The sequence below is a fragment of the Pleurodeles waltl genome, chromosome 10 (genome assembly GCF_031143425.1).
Source record: "Pleurodeles waltl isolate 20211129_DDA chromosome 10, aPleWal1.hap1.20221129, whole genome shotgun sequence".
NCBI lineage: Eukaryota > Metazoa > Chordata > Amphibia > Caudata > Salamandridae > Pleurodeles > Pleurodeles waltl.
The window spans coordinates 673,285,963-673,302,182 of NC_090449.1; positions in this window are offsets into that span (position 1 = coordinate 673,285,963).

The following is a 16,220-nucleotide window of genomic DNA, read 5'->3' on the forward strand; positions in this document are numbered from 1 at the left end:
AAGAGGTTATCAGGTTTGGTGTGACCTGAGATCCTGGGATGGTTTACTGATCTGGATGATACTCTGCACTTGGAGGTTTCATTCAAAGTGTTTGGAAACTTTCTTATGTGTTTGAAAACTATTCATTCCTTAGTGGGGTGGACAACTGTTATTTGTATTGTATTTGCCGCATGTATGTGATATTGCAGAAAATGTGTGCATGCAGATTGTAAAGGAGGGGAAACTGCTGCGAGGAGCGAAATCTACTTTGCAGTGCGCCTCAGTGGGATCGGTTGGTTAGTGTGGTGCCACGCTGTTATTGGTTGACAATGTCATAAAGCACACATTTCTTTTTAAATTAATAAGGCAGTTAGTTCTTCTAAAATACTCTTTAGATTTTTGATTTCTTTCCTTACCCTCAAGCCTGTTCCCAGATGATTGTACCACCCAAGCTCTCTGTAATTCCTTTGGAAATCACTTTGAAGGTAAACTCACACAAAATGTAACAAAACTTCCCCAAAACAACTGAACAGGATAGCAACCAATTTAACTCCTTTTCCTTGCCCGCCCTCAAAGGTCCCACCTTAAGCAACTTCAAGCCTCACTCACCTGATTCTGTTCAGAATGTACTGGCCATAGCCCAATTGGGGTCTCCATCAGATATTTGCCCACCCTGCATTACTGCATCGTTATCCTTTCAGCTTGCCCTGGCAATTTGCTCTTTATTTAACTCATCCATTTCTACTGGGAAATTTCCTTCTGCTTGGAAAGCAGTTCTGGTCACCCCCATTCAAAAAATGACCAATTTGTTACCTATGGACCATACCAATTACCATCCCATTTCTCTTCTCCCTCTATTAGGCAAGCTGTTAGAAGGTCAAATCAACATCCAACTCCAGGAATATCTTGAATCTAACAAGTTATTGGAACCATCTCAGTCTGGTTTTAGACCTATGCATAGTACTGAGATCACATTGATTGCTGTGACCGACCTCATTAGATGTTCACTATAGAAATCATCCCTTCATTGCTAGTGCTGTTGGACATCTCTGCAGCTTTTGATGCTGTTTCTCATCCTAGATTGCTGTAAAGACTCCAGGAGGTTGGAATCTGCAGCACAGCCCTAACTTGTTTCAAGGACTCCTTAACTAATCGATCCCAGACTATCAATCTGGGATCCTATAAATCACACACCTTGAAACTCAATAAAGGGGTGCAAAAGGGCTCTTGTTTGAGCCCTACACTTTTTAACATCTACTCGGCCCTCCTTGCTACCCTTGTTAGAAAGTATGGCTTTCAACCATTGTCATATACAGATGACACACTGCTAATCATTACCTTTGATCAGGATTTCATCAATGCTACAGCACGTTTCTCAGCAGGTCTGAAAGCTATTGCAGCTTGGGTGACAGAGAATTGTGTTCAGCTAAATGCCAACAAAATAGAAATTATGGTGTTTTACAAGGTGCAACATTTTTGGACATCTGATTGATGGCCCTCTGAACTCAGACAAGTTGGTCGTAAACAATTTGGGCGTTCACCTCGACCAAGCTCTTACTATGAAAGAACAGGTGCCCTATACCACCAGTACCTGCCTTCAAATGTTGCATATATTACAAAGAGTTTTTCACCACCTTCCGCAGCAGTGAGGAAAATATTAGTCCAAGCTTTGGTCATCAGCCTCTTGCATTATTGCAATGCTTTTTTTGGCTTCTATAAACATGACTGATTTACATAAATTTCAAGTTGTGCAAAACACGGCAGCCCATCTTATTAACAATCTCCGGCCAGGAGGGCATCTGCCCCTCTTTTGCAGGAGCTCCATTGGTTGCCAATTTGTAAAAGAATCAATTTCAAAGTATGGTATCTGACTCACAAGTCCTTGCATAGAAGAGGCCTGAGTTACCTTTCAGCAAAGCTTGTCCAATATCGCCTAAACAGATCTTTAAGATACAGTGATAAAGCCTTGCTTACGGTACCATAGATCAGTAAGTCCCATTCAGGAGGTGGATCCTTTTCTTATCTTGCCCCATGGTTTTTGAATAAGCTCCCACTTCATTTACATCAATGCGTGGACCACTATACATGCAAAAAACTTTTAAAAATGTAATTATTCTTGCCCTAATGCAGTATGTTTACTAGTCTGTGAGCTGCGCTGTTCCGAGATACCCCTACTGGTGTGATTCATGTGCATTACAAATTAAATTAACATAACATAAGGGTTGCACTGTGATTGGTAGTTGTTACTGAGCAAAGGATTGTGGATATAAGTACAATGCTGTTTCTGAGTTCAAATTCAATCTAAATTGTTGACATTTAATTGTGGAAAATGAAATGTTGTAAAGTTATACACGATGTTTTAGTGGTGATGATGTTCCCTAGCTACGAAAACTATACCATCTGCCTGGAAGGAGGATCTAGTTACGCATGTATTGAAAAAAACGCAGGCCAATGTCAATGACCTCAGTAACTGTTGCTGGATCTCTCTGCTTCTGTACCCGGTCAAGATTCCAAAAAAGTATGTCAGTAAATTACTGGCAGACTTTTTGGAACATAATGGGTTATTAGAACCACAGCAAATGGGCATTAGACCAGCCTATGGCATGGAGGCAGTGTTAATCACAGCAATGGATGAACGAACTGAAGATGAGGGTTGACGATGGACAGGAAGTGGTTTTGATCTTATTAAAACTATTGACAGCTTTTGACACCATCAACCACTGAGTCTTACTAAACAGATTAAAGGAGAAGGTGATAGAGGGCACCTTCTTGAATTGGATCTATTTCTATCTATCTGGGAGATCTCAAGCAATATATCTCCCTCCCTTTAAGTCAGAGTTCAAAGAAATCTTATGTGGGGTACCACAAGGATCAGCTTTCAGCCCCATTCTTTTTAATGTTCATCTTTGTCCACTGCTGACCATGATTAAATCTTTTGGGATGCCATTTATAAGCTACGTAGATGACATCCAATTAACACTGTCCTTAAATAATAATGATGCCACTCAGCTAGAAAAATGTAATGCCTGCTTAACCGAGATGTCTAACTGATTCAGCAGGAATACGCTTAAATTGAACAGAAGTAAGACCGAATTTCTGTGTTATTCCCCTGACAATATACTGTATCATCTACTAAGCAATTTGTGGCCTTGGACAAATGACGGAGGCTTAATAACAGCCAGGTCAGCTCGAAATTTAGGAGTCCAGATTGATGAGAAGCTCTCTATGGAAGCTAATGTCAATAAAACTGTACTGCCTTGACATGGACTTCTGATGAAAATTGTCCCTCTGCTTCCACAGACAACCAGAAAACTGGTAGTGCAGTGTACAGTATTAAACAGAATCGATTATTGTAACTCTCTTCTGCTAGGAGCTCCAGGCTACTTGTTTAAAAGACTACAGGTTACAAGTGATGGCCACTAAATTAGCATTGAATAAATCAAGATTTGATTCTGCATCTGGTACCTTAAAAGAGCTTTGCTGGTTACCTGTTATGGAAAGATGTATCTATCTTTAAGACCATGTGCATAGTTCACAAAGCCTTAAATGGAACTGGACCTAGGCCTTTACAAAATAAATTCTGGCACTATAAACCTCCAAGGTCCCTAAGATCGTCATCAGCAAATCTTGTTTGTGTGCCCAGGTTTGAAAAGACAAGACTTGGTAGGGGATCTTTTCAAGGCATGGCAGCGCAATTTTAGAACAAGGTGCCAAATTCCCTGAGACCAACTGGAAATTTGCTGAGTTTGAGGAAGAATCAGAAGACCTGGCTTTTACCTAAATAGGGGCCAGATGTAGCAAAATGCTAATTTGCGATTTGCAAATTGCGAGTCCCTGCGACTCGCAATTTGCAACTCGCAAATTGGTATGCAGTACGGTGTCTCAGACACTGTCTGCGAGTCGCTATGGGGTCGCAATGACCCACCTCATTAATATTAATGAGGTGGGTCGCTAATTGCGGCCCCATAGAGAGTCTAGGCACTCGCAAACATGGAGGCCTGCTGTCGTCAGCAGACCTCCATGTTCGTGACTGCTTTATCAATAAAGCAGTTTTTTTTTTAAGTGTAGCCCGTTTTCCTTAAAGGAAAACGAGCTGCTCTTAAAAAAAAAACGAAACCGAAAATTGTTTTGGGTCCATTCGCAAAGGGGAAGGGGTCCCATGGGGACCTCTTCCAATTTGCGAGTGGGTTACCATCCACTTCAAGTGGATGGTAACTGCGATACCATTTGCGACCGCATATGCGGTCACAAATGGTATTGCATGCCACTCCGAATCGCAAATAGGAAGGGAACACCCCTTCCTATTTGCGATTCCGAAATGCATATTGCGAGTCTGTCCCGTCTCGTAATATGCATTTCTGCATAGCAAAGAGGCATTTGCGCCTCGCAAACGGCGATTTTTGCCATTTGCGACGCGCAAATCCTTTGCTACATCTGGCCCTAGATGAGGTAGATTACAGCTCCTCTGTCTTCAAATATTAGGAGAGGCCTCTTGCGTTGAGTGATGTTTTGATAGCACCAAGATGTCTGTTAGGTGAACGCTGCACTTTATAAATTACTAATAAATATTGTAAACATAAGTTCATATTCCCAGTAGAGAGGGAGAAGAAGCACCTCCAGAAGATGCCACAGGTCAGTATATGGCAATTAATGTATGGCTTCAAACATGTGTGTGGTTTTGTCAGTGGCACAAGATCACCAAAAATGAAGGTGCATCAAGGTTTCTGCGTTATGGCACATTCAATTTGAGAATTGTTGAAAACTTGAGGAGGGTATTGTACAAGATGAAACTATCTTCTAGACCTGCACAATATGAAGCATCTAATGCTTGGGAAGGTGCCACTCATTCAAGAGAAAAGGAGAAATACCCTGGTAAGGCAAAAAAAGCTATACTCATTTATGTGGATGCTAGTTGGGATGCTGAGCTGAAAAGATGGAGAACAGGTATAATAGAAGGAGTTAGATTTTATCTACCTATGACCACCGATGTGGTTGAAGGAGAGGGAGAAAGGAAAATGATTAGGAAACAGAAAGAGAGGAAACAAAAAGATACCAATGACATGAGTGTAGACATGGATGACAACTCCGGAGATACTCTTTGGATGTGTTATTATCCGAACGGCCATCCCCATATAATGAGACCAGAAACCTGAGTAGAAATCAATGTAGTGGTGATTCTGGCCCAATTATTTTTGCCACTGCCCCATCTAAGATGACTCCTAGTTCCATGAGAGCCATTACGGCTAACATGCCTTGTCAACCAAGAAGTGAAGGTTTGAGAGAGTGTGTCCCAGTTGATTCTACCATGAGTACTGTTGATACTCTTACAGTCCCAGTTACTATTGGCCCGGTAGTTCCTGTGTATGAATCAGAAGGCTCTGATAAAAAAATACTTACAATCTGACTGTGCCTAATAGTGCTGGAGGACAGGGTGGAGTTCCAAATGATTCAGATATTAGGGAGTATGTTCCTTTGGTGCCAACACATGCTAGTAGCCCATGTGGTGCAAGTGCAGATACAACTTTAAACCTGTCAAAATGCACATCTATTGGTACTTAACAGAAAGTGCCTACCCATAGAACTCCCAAGGAAATGATGACTTACCTAAGATTCCTGTGATGATTCAATCCTTTAGTGCAAAGGAGATAGATGATTGGGTGACATTTTTCATTGAAGGTACTCCTTCTAGAGAGAGTGCAAGTACAGAGGTAAATCAGGGAACAATTATATCAACACCGAATTCAAAGTAATTTGGATGTAGCAAAGCTTACAATGGAATTGGATACAATGATTTTTGGAAATCTTGGGATGGAACAATTAAAGGCTTATCATGAAGATGAGCTTGCATTTACGTGTAGGGACATCACCAAGCGATCAGGCCAAGTTCACAATAAACTGGCAGAATCAGCTTAAAAATATGAAGTGGACCAAAACAAAACTAAGGCCTTATAGAGATGCTATTGAGTGTGTTTCAGTGAAAAAGATATTCCTAGCATTAGAACTCCGGGATTGAAAACTCAGATTAAGGAAATGCTTTATAATATTTGGAAACGGAATGAATAAGACAAGTGAGAGACCAAATGGGTGAAAAGAAGGAGGTAAAGGAATCTCAAGGTGAGCCAGCTCCGAGTGGAGCAGAGGGGGCTGTTACAACCTTTCCCTTGAGAGAAGTGCCTGGTGGAGGTTATGTATATGTGCCATGGAGCAGAAGTGATCTTGCATCATTTACCAATGATTTCCCCAAATTATGAGAGAAGCCAGTGGAATGGTACCAGCAGGGTGAAAGATTTGTGAAAATATCGCAGGTGTTCTGGGTTGATTTGAATACCTTGTTTGACATCATTTTTCTGAGTGATTTGTGGATGCAGTGCAAGGTAGCTGTCCAGTGGCCTGAGATGGAACCAAATAGAAATCCGATAAAAAAGGGTCCTTCACCCATAGTGATGAAAAAGTATAACCAGGTTATGACATTGTTGAAGGGGAAGGTGCCTCCCTAAGATGTTGATTGGGTTAAAATTCACAGAGGGACTCAAGAGTCAATCCATGCTTACTACAGAAGGTTGTTACAGGCATTCAAACAGTACAGTTGTGTGGAGATGTTAGAAGCTAAGGATATGTGACATTTTGTGATGAGTTTTGTGACTGGATTAAAGCCAGAATTCAGTCTGATGATAGAGAAACATTTGATTTGTTTGGCAGAATAAGTCAACTGATTAATGTTTACAGTACGCCAAGTACTGCCATGACAAGATTGAGATGAAGCAGAAGAAATTAAAAGAAAAGCTCATGGTTTCAGAGATGGAAGCAATTCAGAGAACCATTGAGATTCAGCCAACAGCATGCAATGTTGGTGCTGTGCAAGGTGTATACCAGCATGGACCATGTCCCATGCAGGGTAGATATGGAGGAATGCCTATTTACCCTAATACTGAAAATGGATGTCAATAGTCTGAAAAGGCCAACCCTTTGTCACATCTGTAACCGAATGGGCCACTGGAAGTGGGAATGTCTTTTCAATTCAGCTAATCAACTTCAAAATTCAGGATTTCTACCATCACAGACTGCTAACACAGCACAGATGCACAATGCATTTAGGCAGAGAAATCAAAATTTTAACATACCCCAAGCCCTGATGATGCAGACTCCCTAACCGCCAATGCCACAACAAAATACCTAGACCCAATGCCTAGACCCTAGATTCTGAACGGGAATATGAACTTGACTCAGGGCGGGAATGCTTTCCAACAATGTTCTCTAATTACACTGTAAGAGAATTATGGCTCCGGTAAGTCAACTGACGGTGTCTGAGATGGGAGGAAGACTGCATGCTTGGTGCAGCCTTAGAGGTGGACCAGAGTGGACCATTTATAAACAGCAATGTGGATGGCCGCCCCATATTATCTTTGGTTAACATTGGTGCTACCTGCGCTACTCTCTGTATAATTAGTGCAAGTTATAGGAGTAGCACACAAACAGATGACAACTCAGGATTCTGAACCCGTTTTGGTGAGAATAGGATCTTTTGAAGACAGACACAGTTTTGTGGTGTGCCATTCCAGCACATTGAATCTCTTTGGAAGGGACTTACTCTGCAAACTCAACTGTACCATCTATTGTACCCCAGCAAGGTAAAGAGATGCAAAGACATGATGAAGATGCTTCCCTCAAATTGGTAAATGACGGGCCCTATTGTACCATATTCACCTTGTTGACTGTTGATGACTTACCCACAGATTTCATAGACACAGTCAGAATTGAAATGTGGAATTTTCAGGAAAAGATATTGGACTGATTAAAGGAGTTGAGCCTGTCCGAATAACAGTCAAACCCAATGCTGTGTGTCCAAGAACACCAATCTGACACCCGAGAAGATCTCAGGAATTTACACTGTAACTGAGTCTTTGATTCAACAGGGAATCTTGAAGGAAATGATGGGCAGTCCTTGTAATTCCCCTATAATGGACTTGCAGAAGCCATATGAGAAGTACAGGATTATACAGGATTTGTGTAAGGTAAACAATATAGTCATCCCTTGTTGTCCTGTGGTACTGAATTCAGCTGTGATTTTGTTTCCGATTGGATCTGAGGCTGAGTGGTTGACCATCATCGATTTGTGTCAAGCCTTCTTTTCAATACCACTGCATGAGGATAGTCAGTTCCTCTTCACATTTCAGTTCAGTTTTGGCATGGTGCCGGGTCCTTCAGGGGTATACTGAGAGTCCACCCATTTTTTAACCAGTTTCCTAGGAAAAATCTAGAATCTTTGGTTATGCTTAGTAACTTAGGTGGTCATTATGAACATGGTGATAAACACTGCTCCACCGGCGGTGGCGGTAACTACCGCCAACAGGCTTGTGGTCCGGACCACCATGTAATGATGCACAGTAGAATCAGCGAGCGGGCCAGCTACTCATTGTTAGTATGGGAGAGCCACCGTCGACAGCTGTAGGCCTTTTCAGGGCCATTTTCAGCCCTGTTCCACTGCTGGTATAATGATGTCAAGAACCGCCATGTGTGCTGCAGTGGTCATCACCGCCAGGTAAAGCATGGCGGTCCCCATTGTAAGTATAGGGGGGACTGGGAGGCAACACCACAGGCACTTCACATTCCCACGTTTATCACACCCATGACTCAAACCTTGTCCCCCGCCACTAACCGCATGCCCCCACACACTTGCACAGCAAATTAAACATATTGAATTTTTACCGACACCCCAGACACCCCATTTGATCACCCAGACACCACAGACACACATAGGGACACCCACACTCAACCATGGACCCCGCTTGCCTTACATTCTTCGGGGTCCCCAATGACGACTGCTGGGGTCCCATGTTGTGTATGGGCAGTTCCACACTGCCAACGTTTTTCCGCTGTCGTCCACCACAACCAGCTGAATTCGGCATCGTTAGTGGCGGTATGCATACCGCCGCCACTGGCGGCCTTTTGTCGACCGTCAGCACGACGGTCGGCGGTGTTTACCGCCGTGTTCATAATGACCACCTAAGTCTTGATACAATACATTCAGTAATCTTGAAAATGAATCCACCAACAGCACGAAAGGAAGTAAGGAAGTTTTTGGGAATGGTGGGCCACTATCGTTAGTGGATTCCTGAATTTTCCCTAGTGGCCAAGCCTTTACAGAGGCTGACACACAAGGATGTGTCTTATCTGGTACCTTGGGATAGGGATTGAATGATTTCCTTTCTAGAGCTGAGAGAAAGTTTTTGTTGTGACCCAGCTTTAGGGATTCCTGATTACAACAAATCTTTTCAACTTTTCTGCAGTGAGAGGGAGGGCTGTGCTCTCTCAGTGGTTACACACACCCATGGAAATATCAGGAGACCCATGGCATATTTTTCTGATAAATTAGATCCAGTAGCCTCTGCTTTGTCTGGCTGACTTAAAGCTGTGGCCTCAGTCAGCACAAGCATCGAGTGATGTGAAAATATTTTAATGATACATCCTTTAACAGTGTATGTGCCTCACTCTATCAAATTATTGTTGACCAAAACAAAGACCCAACACATGACTAGCACCTGCCTGACAGAATGTGAACAAGCCATATTGCCAATGGAAAATGTAACTGTCAAGCATTGTGATGTTCTGAACCCTTCCACTTTGTTGCCTGTACCCAATGTTGAAAGTGATGTTGAATGTGAAGTGGGCCGTGATTGTCTCAATATCACTGAACTGTGCGCCAAACCAAGACCAGATATACAAGATAATCATTGCCTCAATCTTGTTTGTGCTTTATATAGATGATTCATGTTTACGAAACAATGAAGGAAGTCTGGGAGCAGCTTATGCTGTCTGTAATCTTTCAGGAGTTTTGAAGCTTCCTGGCTTCAAGGAGTATTCTCCATTCAAGTGGCTGAATTAATTGCTTTTACTACAGCAGGTATGGTTCAGACCAGTTGAAAGTGACAATCTTTACCGGCTTTGGTGTAGTTCATGACTTCATACACATATGGTCCCAGAGAGGATTTATGATGTCTTCTGGATCCCTGATCTGGAATGACCAACAAGTGAAACCCTTTTCGATGCATTACAATTGCCTGAGCAAGTCGTAGTGGTCAAGTATCCTGCACATTATACTGGCACTGATCGTGTTACGTTGGGCAATAATTATGCTGACGAGGTTGCGAGATATTGCTCACATAATGTTTGTACATTCAATGGGGAATACAGAAATGAGGGAATGGATGAGACTAACTACAACCTTTTGTTGATCACAGCTGATACCGGGGAAGAAGCAAGAGGCTGCAAGTGGAAGTGTCAGAGGAAGAACAGCAAGCTTGGGTCAAAGGAGATTATGATATTTGGGTTTCAATGGATGGAAGACCAGTGTTGCCAAACAGTGTGTTGCCTCCAATGGCTAGACTGTTCCACGGTCCAGCTCATGATGGTAGGGATGCCATGGTAAGGTTATTCAGACAGACCAGGTTTAATCTGAAATTCAGATTGATGGTGAAGGCTTTGTGTCACAGGTGTATTGTGTGACAACAGAACAATGCTGGAAAGAGAACTGCAGTTACACTGAGTCACATAGGGTGATCAGGAAGATCTTTCAGTAGGATGCAGGTGGATTCTATCAAGATACCGGTGTGTGACGGGCTGAAATACATCCTGGTGATTGTGTGTATCTTTTTGCATAGGGTCGAATACCCAACCAGAAGAATTTATAGCCTCACAGTAGCTAAACTGTTGCTAAGAGAGCTCATTCCTAGATTTGGCTTCCTGACTTCTTTTGAATCAGATCAAGGTACTCATTTCAATAATGAGGTTTTGAGTTTATAATGAGCAGCATTACAGGTTGAATAGAAGCTACACTGCATCAATAGACCTTAGGCTTTAGATCGTGTGGAGCAGGTGAATGGCACACTGAAATCCAGATTGGCAAGAGTGTGTGCTTCTACATCTTTGAAATGGCCTGATGCCTTGCCTCTTGTGTTGATGTGTCTACAGAGTGCACATGATTGAAAGACTGGATTGTCCCCCCACAAGATCATAATTGGGAGGGCAATGAAACTGCCAGTAACTCCTGCGAATGTGCTAGTGAGCATTACCGATGATATGGTCCTTGATTATTGCAAAGGCCTGGCTGATGCAATGCATTCTGTGTCTCAACAGGTTGGAGTACCTACAACCTCACCACATCAGCAGTAGTTCCATGGCCTCAGTCCCGGCGAATAACTAGGCCTGAGTAGAAGAAGAAAAAGGGCTGCCCCAGAAGAAGAACACAGAGTAGGGTTAGAGAAGTCTCACGAAGATTTGTGTATATTCCAAAATCTTTGAACTTTGTTTGCTGTTTGCACAGGTGGAATTAATGGAGAGATTTTCTGTTGCTGCCGCATTCCACCCAATTTTAGATCTGAATTTAGGGAAGTAATAGATCCAAATCCGAGAAGTAGACATAGATACATAGTAAGTATAATATTGTTTATTCTCCTCACTGTGTTAGTAGTGCTATTAGTGAGAGTGGTTGGTCCTTCTGCATCTGTAGATAATCCATCTATCCTTAGTGCTGCCCAGCCACGTCAAACCCTAGGAATGGCAAATTTCATAATTTAGATGAGAGATCTTACCCTTAGATGCCTCTAGAGGAGATTATTCTGCAAATGTATATTTTCGCTTAATATATGAATATGTCAAAACAATGAAGGTAAGAAACTGTTATGTCTGTACACAACTGCTTGCCTCTGTGCCAGAAGGTATCACCTATCATCATATGCCTGTAACTTGTGGGTTTTCATGTAGTCTTCTGTTGAGTCTGTTTTATGAGACAGGACATTATCAATATTATTTTTCAAATTATGTTTTGATTCTTTTAGAGATCTCTATAATTGATCATTTGAACAAACGTCTAGCTCCCTTACAGTTAAAAATAATTGTAAGGTTCCTTAAACTTGTTACAACATTAGGCACAGTTTATGCACAAAGACAATTTAACATGTATGTTATCACACACTGAGAAGAAGTTTCTAAATTTGTTTGACGATCGAACAAGAGAATTAGAAGCTAGCTCAAAATTGGATGAGAATTTTTGACATCAGAATACATTGGCTAAGGAAGAGATTAGACATTAGTTAACTGGAAATATAGCTGCATTAGCCTTAGACTGGAAACATAAGGGAAGAATATGTATTTGGTTGGAAAAAACTGATACTGACAATGTATTTGTGGGAAAGAGCGAATGTGAACATACCTTCAATGTTCGAGGGAATTACAAGTTGTATCTGGATGGAGAAGACACTGTTGGTCCTGTAGTTTATTTTATTTGTGGAGAGCATGCTTATTTAAAACTGCCCAAGGGATAGTAAGGTATGTGTTAGTTGGAGGTAGTTTTTTTCCAAGATTTATCATGTAGAACATCTTAATGATCCTGTCTCAACTAAGTGTTCTAGGCCCAAATGAGGTGTTGGAGAAGAGGTGGGTGACATATTTGGTGCTTTGATTTCATCTGTGGGAGTGATCTTGAATGATTTAAAGATTGGAAGGCTGTCTACCATTGCGGATAAATTAACCACTAGCACATCAGGAGCTTTATTGGTTGTAAGCTTTGAAATGATAGTGATCATATCTATGGTTTTGCAAAACAGACTTGCGTTAGACATGCTATTTGCACAAGGAGGAGAGGTCTTTCCGATGGTGAAGGTCCAGCAATGCTGCACTTACATCCTGGACACCAGTAAGGATTTGGAGAAGTACATTCAGAATATTTCAGGCTTGACAAAAGATTTGAACGAACTGGAAGTGACAGGTATATGGGAAGCAATTGGAGATGGATTTTCTGCTATAGGCCCTTTGTTTGGGAAACTAGGAAGTGGAGTTGTGGGCTCAGTTATTGCCACATGTGCAGTAGTTTTGGTGGTGGGATATAACGTTTTCCAGAGAATGAAGGTTCAGAAGGGAAAGAAGAGGAAGAGGGCTGATGTTGAGCTAGAGGATTGGCATTGTAAATGTTGCGATGACATGAAATGTTTGGAAGAATCTAGATGAAAATTGGTCAAAACTTCTTGGTTCTAGAGAGTCTCCTTCCAGAAAGAAAATAGTTTGTGATGACTTAATACATCATCTGAGGGGGGCTGATACAGCATAACCTGGCTGCGCCATTGTGCTTTGTTGGAAGAAGAGCATTGAAGCATTTGATTTCATATATATCACGTAATCTATATCCAAGTAAATGTGGTGCATTAAAAGACCACAACATTATATTGCCTTTATGAGTAAAGATACAATAAGTTGTGTGTAAACTGCCTTTATGTGATGTTAACCAAATACATTTATACCTTAGTATTTTAACAAATGATATATTTTATAAACACTCTTCATTTATTGTGTTTAAGAGAACTGCATTTGTACATATATACCTACATTTTGCATTTCTTTTCCATTGTTCAGGCTGGAGTTAATTCCTGTGTTTAATTTCGAGGTAAAGCTTGCTTCCTTTGTGCATTATTTTTCTTTTCTCTGCAAGTGATAGATAAAGAAGCTTTAACTGGGCTGCCAAGGGTAAGAATTGGTAACAAGGAACAATAAGAACAGACTCCCTGTTCAAATTCTTGAGCGTGGATGTAATCCAAAGTTGAGGAGATCTGTTCAGAAGACGATAAAAGTTAATTGGATATCATTCACAATGGTGTCTTTTTTGTGGAAATTTCCTTGGGTGTGATGTCAGCTACTGGAAGGTTCTGAGGTTGATTAAAGTATTGTTCAGTTAGTTCTTAAGATTCACGTTGCCCCTTGACTAGAGTGGATTCTTAAGGGAGAGACAGATCTCTCCTTGGCACTTGGCATGGGCAGTGCCGGGGCCCCCATGGACAGTCCCATTGTGCTTTCCACTGCCAGAATTATGAGCAGTGGAAAGCGTGGCGGGGGCTCCTGCCCCGCCGCACCGCCACATTGCCACTGGCTTGTAATCAATGTGGCATCACTGTTAAGGCCCTGTTTCCTGCTAGGCTGGCGGGCGGAAATTACGTTTCTGCCCACCGGCCCAGCTGGAAACTTGTAATAGGGCCAGTGGTGTTCTGGCCGCACTGGCGGTTAGATGGCAGAACGAATTTGGTGGGTAGCCTCCGCCACCCACCAAACTCGTAACGAGGGCCATAGTTACAATGGCTAAGCAGGAAACTCTGAGTCTAAATTTTAAGCACCATATGCTTTTCCTTATTTTCTGCGTTTTCGCTATTGAATTATCTATAATTAATATTTTAGTAAAATGTTATATTGTGCAGCATTTCCATTCTCCTTTGGTGATCATATACATATATACCATGTTTTTAAGACTCATTCATGTAAGTTTGGCTTTAAATCTGTAAAATATTCCTTTCTAAATTTCAAGTTTATCTCTGTGGAAATAAATGGGTTACACTGTCATTTAATGGAGTGAGTGAAGGTGTTTCTCCTTGACCCGCGGGATTCCTACAAAGATTTATCAGACCTAGAAAGAGAAAGAAAGGACACAGCTGGATTACCATTGATGTATGTATAATTTATTTTTTGTGGTTTCAGTTGGCGGTAAGCAATTTTATTTGGAAACAATTGAGCCAATGTGCAACATAGGAGAGTTAATCGGTTCTCGATCAGAGGCAGAAGAGCCCTTCCAAACATACAGGGCCTTATTCACAAAGATAAACTCACACATTGTATGAGTTTGAACTTTTTTTACAGTTCACAAAGGATATTTAGGAGTAAAATCTTTATGACTGTAGAATCTCTACACTTGTGAATTGCAAAAAACGTAAACTTACACAAAAGTGTAAGTTTACCTTTATGAATAAGAACCACAGTTTCATTTTGAGGCAGATGTTTTGGGAGGGTTACAACTATTTATGAATCGCCTAGTAGAACCCTGTCTTGCAATGCATTACCACAGACTTTTTAGGTGGTATGTGCTTAATTTCTCATATCCAAAGTTTCCATAGTGGATTACAGTAAAGGCAAGGACTCACGTGAGCAACTTGTGGGATTTGCGTTTAGAAATCTGGCTTCCCTTCCATAGGGAATTTTACGACATTGTTTAATACCCCAGTTCCCTGGCAGGATTCATTCTGCTCTCTCCAACTGTGACATACAATATTCCTATCGAGTTCATACAAAATATTCTCTCTAGTACAATCTTTTTGATAATTTAAAGACCTATCACACCACACTGATAGTTGTATACATTTTACAATAATTAGAGAGTTTTTAAAAAACAACATAGTCTCACACAAGGGTCCAGAGAGGAATTTAAAAATCAGTTCAATGTTTTATCATTTCAGCCTCATGTAACTTTATTTTATTTCTTCTTCATTTTTTATGGAGAGGTACTGGATTCATTTAGAGTCTAATTTAAAAAAAAAATACTTCAATATCTCCATACAGTCCTTGTGAGAAAGTAGCCTCTTTCTATCCTTGTTACCCCCACTTTTGGCCTGTTTGTGAGTGTATCTCAGGGTGTTTTCACTGTCTCACTGGGATCCTGCTAGCCAGGGCCCAGTGCTCATAGTGAAAACCCGATGTTTTCAGTATGTTTGTTATGTGTCACTGGGACCCTGCTAGCCAAGACCACAGTGCCCATAAGTTTGTGACCTCTAAGGATGTGTTCCCTGTGTGATGCCTAACTGTCTCACTGAGGCTCTGGTAACCAGAACCTCAGTGGTTATGCTCTCTCATCTCTTTCCAAATTGTCACTAACAGGCTATTGACCAATTTCACCAATTTACATTGGCATACTGGAACACCCTTATAATTCCCTAGTATATGGTACTGAGGTATCCAGGGTGTTGGGGTTCCAGGAGATCCCTATGGGCTGCAGCATTTCTTTTGCCACCCATAGGGAGCTCTGACAATTCTTATACAGGCCTGCCACTGCAGCCTGAGTGAAATAACGTCCACGTTATCTCACAGCCATTTACCACTGCACTTAAGTAACTTATAAGTCACCTATATGTCTAACCTTTACCTGGTAAAGGTTGGGTGCTAAGTTACTTAGTGTGTGGGCACCCTGGCACTAGCCAAGGTGCTCCCACATTGTTCAGGGCAAATTCCCCGGATTTTGTGAGTGCGGGGACACCATTACACGCGTGCACTATACATATGTCACGACATATGTATAGCGTCACAATGGTAACTCCGAACTTGGCCATGTAACATGTCTAAGATCATGGAATTGTCACCCCAATGCCATTCTGGCATTGGGGTGACAATTCCATGATCCCCTGAGTCTCTAGCACAGACCCGGGTACTGCCAAACT